Genomic DNA, 6,000 nt, shown 5'->3' on the forward strand with positions numbered 1-6,000 from the left:
ATTCATGGCATGTATTCGAATTTCCAAAAAAAGCCATTCATGAAAACATATATTCTCTGTTGTTGATACAGCACTAACTGCATGTGTCAAAGATCACTGTTTCTGCCAGTTTTTCAACCACAGACCTTTCGCATGTAAGGTGAACGTGATAACCACTACACTACAGAAACTGCTGCATTAATTACCAGCAAAGGAGTAAACCGCATTTTACAAATATTTATTGCATGTATTCGAATTTCCAAAATAAGGCATTTATTAGAACAACTATTCTCTGTTACAAATACAGTACTTATTGGATTTGTCATAGAGAACTGTTTCCGCCCAGCTTCGAACCGGGGACCATTCGTGTGTAAAGCAAACTTGATAACTACTAAACTAGAGAAACTGCTGCTAGAATTATTACTGTGGAGTAAACCAAATTTTACATATATTCATCGCACAAATTCGAAATTCCAACATAATGCATTTATGAAAATTCTCTGTTACAAATACAGTACTTCTCACATGTGTCAGAGACGTCTGTTTCCGCCCAGCATCGAAAAGTATACATTTTGCGTCTTAAGTGAACTTGATAACCACTACGCTATGGAATCTTTTGATTCCCAAAAGAAGGCATTAATGAAAAATTGAATTTTCAGTTTCAACTATGGTATTTATTGAATGTATCAACGAGTGCTGTTTACACAGAGGTTCAAACCAGGGACCTTTTGCATGTTAAGTGCAAGTGATAACAGCTACACTACAGAAACTTCTGCTTGAGATACCTGCAAGAAGTAAACTGAATTTTCTTATAGTCAGTACATGTATTTGAATTTCCAAAATGAGGTATTTATGAAAGCAACTCATCTCTTTTATAAATACAGTACTTACTGCATGTGTCAAAGATTACTGTTTCCGCCCGGTTTCGAACCAGGGACCTTTCGCGTGTAAAGCGAACGTGATAACCACTACACTACAGAAACTGATGCAAGTATTATCAGCAAGGAGTAACCCGAGTTTTACAGATATTCATGGCATGTATTCGAATTTCCAAAACAAGCCATTCATGAGAACATATATTCTCTGTTGTTGATACAGCACTAACTGCAAGTGTCAAAGATCACTGTTTCTGCCAGTTTTTCAACCACAGACCTTTCGCATGTAAGGTGAACGTGATAACCACTACACTACAGAAACTGCTGCATTAATTACCAGCAAGGAGTAAACCGCATTTTACAAATATTTATTGCATGTATTCGAATTTCCAAAATAAGGCATTTATTAGAACAACTATTCTCTGTTACAAATACAGTACTTATTGGATTTGTCATAGAGAACTGTTTCCGCCCAGCTTCGAACCGGGGACCATTCGTGTGTAAAGCAAACTTGATAACTACTAAACTAGAGAAACTGCTGCTAGAATTATTACTGTGGAGTAAACCAAATTTTACATATATTCATCGCACAAATTCGAAATTCCAACATAATGCATTTATGAAAATTCTCTGTTACAAATACAGTACTTCTCACATGTGTCAGAGACGTCTGTTTCCGCCCAGCATCGAAAAGTATACATTTTGCGTCTTAAGTGAACTTGATAACCACTACGCTATGGAATCTTTTGATTCCCAAAAGAAGGCATTAATGAAAAATTGAATTTTCAGTTTCAACTATGGTATTTATTGAATGTATCAACGAGTGCTGTTTACACAGAGGTTCAAACCAGGGACCTTTTGCATGTTAAGTGCAAGTGATAACCTACACTACAGAAACTTCTGCTTGAGATACCTGCAAGAAGTAAACTGAATTTTCTTATAGTCAGTGCATGTATTTGAATTTCCAAATAAGGTATTTATGAAAGCAACTCATCTCTTTTATAAATACAGTACTTACTGCATGTGTCAAAGATGACTGTTTCCGCCCGGTTTCGAACCAGGGACCTTTCGCGTGTAAAGCGAACGTGATAACCACTACACTACAGAAACTGATGCAAGTATTATCAGCAAGGAGTAACCCGAGTTTTACAGATATTCATGGCATGTATTCAAATTTCCAAAAAAGCCATTCATGAGAACATATATTCTCTGTTGTTGATACAGCACTAACTGCATGTGTCAAAGATCACTGTTTCTGCCAGTTTTTCAACCACAGACCTTTCGCATGTAAGGTGAACGTGATAACCACTACACTACAGAAACTGCTGCATTAATTACCAGCAAAGGAGTAAACCGCATTTTACAAATATTTATTGCATGTATTCGAATTTCCAAAATAAGGCATTTATTAGAACAACTATTCTCTGTTACAAATACAGTACTTATTGGATTTGTCATAGAGAACTGTTTCCGCCCAGCTTCGAACCGGGGACCATTCGTGTGTAAAGCAAACTTGATAACTACTAAACTAGAGAAACTGCTGCTAGAATTATTACTGTGGAGTAAACCAAATTTTACATATATTCATCGCACAAATTCGAAATTCCAACATAATGCATTTATGAAAATTCTCTGTTACAAATACAGTACTTCTCACATGTGTCAGAGACGTCTGTTTCCGCCCAGCATCGAAAAGTATACATTTTGCGTCTTAAGTGAACTTGATAACCACTACGCTATGGAATCTTTTGATTCCCAAAAGAAGGCATTAATGAAAAATTGAATTTTCAGTTTCAACTATGGTACTTATTGAATGTATCAACGAGTGCTGTTTACACAGAGGTTCAAACCAGGGACCTTTTGCATGTTAAGCAAACGTGAAAACAGCTACACTACAGAAACTTCTGCTTGAGATACCTGCAAGAAGTAAACTGAATTTTCTTATAGTCAGTGCATGTATTTGAATTTCCAATATAAGGTATTTATGAAAGCAACTCATCTCTTTTATAAATACAGTACTTACTGCATGTGTCAAAGATTACTGTTTCCGCCCGGTTTCGAACCAGGGACCTTTCGCGTGTAAAGCGAACGTGATAACCACTACACTACAGAAACTGATGCAAGTATTATCAGCAAGGAGTAACCCGAGTTTTACAGATATTCATGGCATGTATTCAATTTCCAAAAAAGCCATTCATGAGAACATATATTCTCTGTTGTTGATACAGCACTAACTGCATGTGTCAAAGATCACTGTTTCTGCCAGTTTTTCAACCACAGACCTTTCGCATGTAAGGTGAACGTGATAACCACTACACTACAGAAACTGCTGCATTAATTACCAGCAAAGGAGTAAACCGCATTTTACAAATATTTATTGCATGTATTCGAATTTCCAAAATAAGGCATTTATTAGAACAACTATTCTCTGTTACAAATACAGTACTTATTGGATTTGTCATAGAGAACTGTTTCCGCCCAGCTTCGAACCGGGGACCATTCGTGTGTAAAGCAAACTTGATAACTACTAAACTAGAGAAACTGCTGCTAGAATTATTACTGTGGAGTAAACCAAATTTTACATATATTCATCGCACAAATTCGAAATTCCAACATAATGCATTTATGAAAATTCTCTGTTACAAATACAGTACTTCTCACATGTGTCAGAGACGTCTGTTTCCGCCCAGCATCGAAAAGTATACATTTTGCGTCTTAAGTGAACTTGATAACCACTACGCTATGGAATCTTTTGATTCCCAAAAGAAGGCATTAATGAAAAATTGAATTTTCAGTTTCAACTATGGTATTTATTGAATGTATCAACGAGTGCTGTTTACACAGAGGTTCAAACCAGGGACCTTTTGCATGTTAAGCGCACATGATAACAGCTACACTACAGAAACTTCTGCTTGAGATACCTGCAAGAAGTAAACTGAATTTTCTTATAGTCAGTGCATGTATTTGAATTTCCAATATAAGGTATTTATGAAAGCAACTCATCTCTTTTATAAATACAGTACTTACTGCATGTGTCAAAGATCACTGTTTCTGCCAGTTTTTCAACCACAGACCTTTCGCATGTAAGGTGAACGTGATAACCACTACACTACAGAAACTGCTGCATTAATTACCAGGAAGGAGTAAACCGCATTTTACAAATATTTATTGCATGTATTCGAATTTCCAAAATAAGGCATTTATTAGAACAACTATTCTCTGTTACAAATACAGTACTTATTGGATTTGTCAAAGAGAACTGTTTCCGCCCAGCTTCGAACCGGGGACCATTCGTGTGTAAAGCAAACTTGATAACTACTAAACTAGAGAAACTGCTGCTAGAATTATTACTGTGGAGTAAACCAAATTTTACATATATTCATCGCACAAATTCGAAATTCCAACATAATGCATTTATGAAAATTCTCTGTTACAAATACAGTACTTCTCACATGTGTCAGAGACGTCTGTTTCCGCCCAGCATCGAAAAGTATACATTTTGCGTCTTAAGTGAACTTGATAACCACTACGCTATGGAATCTTTTGATTCCCAAAAGAAGGCATTAATGAAAAATTGAATTTTCAGTTTCAACTATGGTATTTATTGAATGTATCAACGAGTGCTGTTTACACAGAGGTTCAAACCAGGGACCTTTTGCATGTTAAGTGCAAGTGATAACAGCTACACTACAGAAACTTCTGCTTGAGATACCTGCAAGAAGTAAACTGAATTTTCTTATAGTCAGTGCATGTATTTGAATTTCCAATATAAGGTATTTATGAAAGCAACTCATCTCTTTTATAAATACAGTACTTACTGCATGTGTCAAAGATGACTGTTTCCGCCCGGTTTCGAACCAGGGACCTTTCGCGTGTAAAGCGAACGTGATAACCACTACACTACAGAAACTGACGCAAGTATTATCAGCAAGGAGTAACCCGAGTTTTACAGATATTCATGGCATGTATTCAATTTCCAAAAAATTCATGAAAACATTCATGAGAACATATATTCTCTGTTGTTGATACAGCACTAACTGCATGTGTCAAAGATCACTGTTTCTGCCAGTTTTTCAACCACAGACCTTTCGCATGTAAGGTGAACGTGATAACCACTACACTACAGAAACTGCTGCATTAATTACCAGCAAGGAGTAAACCGCATTTTACAAATATTTATTGCATGTATTCGAATTTCCAAAATAAGGCATTTATTAGAACAACTATTCTCTGTTACAAATACAGTACTTATTGGATTTGTCATAGAGAACTGTTTCCGCCCAGCTTCGAACCGGGGACCATTCGTGTGTAAAGCAAACTTGATAACTACTAAACTAGAGAAACTGCTGCTAGAATTATTACTGTGGAGTAAACCAAATTTTACATATATTCATCGCACAAATTCGAAATTCCAACATAATGCATTTATGAAAATTCTCTGTTACAAATACAGTACTTCTCACATGTGTCAGAGACGTCTGTTTCCGCCCAGCATCGAAAAGTATACATTTTGCGTCTTAAGTGAACTTGATAACCACTACGCTATGGAATCTTTTGATTCCCAAAAGAAGGCATTAATGAAAAATTGAATTTTCAGTTTCAACTATGGTATTTATTGAATGTATCAACGAGTGCTGTTTACACAGAGGTTCAAACCAGGGACCTTTTGCATGTTAAGTGCAAGTGATAACAGCTACACTACAGAAACTTCTGCTTGAGATACCTGCAAGAAGTAAACTGAATTTTCTTATAGTCAGTGCATGTATTTGAATTTCAAAAATGAGGTATTTATGAAAGCAACTCATCTCTTTTATAAATACAGTACTTACTGCATGTGTCAAAGATGACTGTTTCCACCCGGTTTCAAACCAGGGACCTTTCGCGTGTAAAGCGAACGTGATAACCACTACACTACAGAAACTGATGCAAGTATTATCAGCAAGGAGTAACCCAAGTTTTACAGATATTCATGGCATGTATTCGAATTTCCAAAAAAAGCCATTCATGAAAACATATATTCTCTGTTGTTGATACAGCACTAACTGCATGTGTCAAAGATCACTGTTTCTGCCAGTTTTTCAACCACAGACCTTTCGCATGTAAGGTGAACGTGATAACCACTACACTACAGAAACTGCTGCATTAA

The 6,000-nt window shown here is 36.3% G+C and overlaps 5 non-coding genes across 5 annotated transcripts; all 5 read right to left on the bottom strand.

Moving 5' to 3' along the window:
• Positions 1 to 889: 889 nt before the first annotated feature.
• trnav-uac lies at positions 890 to 962 on the bottom strand. The gene has a single exon. It is a non-coding gene; the product is annotated as a tRNA-Val (tRNA).
• Positions 963 to 1,891: 929 nt separating this feature from the next.
• On the bottom strand, positions 1,892 to 1,964 carry trnai-uau. The gene has a single exon. It is a non-coding gene; the product is annotated as a tRNA-Val (tRNA).
• A 932-nt stretch (positions 1,965 to 2,896) lies between these two features.
• trnav-uac lies at positions 2,897 to 2,969 on the bottom strand. The gene has a single exon. It is a non-coding gene; the product is annotated as a tRNA-Val (tRNA).
• A 1,722-nt stretch (positions 2,970 to 4,691) lies between these two features.
• trnav-uac lies at positions 4,692 to 4,764 on the bottom strand. Its single transcript has one exon. It is a non-coding gene; the product is annotated as a tRNA-Val (tRNA).
• A 938-nt stretch (positions 4,765 to 5,702) lies between these two features.
• trnav-uac lies at positions 5,703 to 5,775 on the bottom strand. The gene has a single exon. It is a non-coding gene; the product is annotated as a tRNA-Val (tRNA).
• Between the last annotated feature and the right edge of the window lie 225 nt (positions 5,776 to 6,000).

Source organism: Oncorhynchus tshawytscha, linkage group LG14, assembly GCF_018296145.1.
Source record: "Oncorhynchus tshawytscha isolate Ot180627B linkage group LG14, Otsh_v2.0, whole genome shotgun sequence".
NCBI classification, from domain to species: domain Eukaryota; kingdom Metazoa; phylum Chordata; class Actinopteri; order Salmoniformes; family Salmonidae; genus Oncorhynchus; species Oncorhynchus tshawytscha.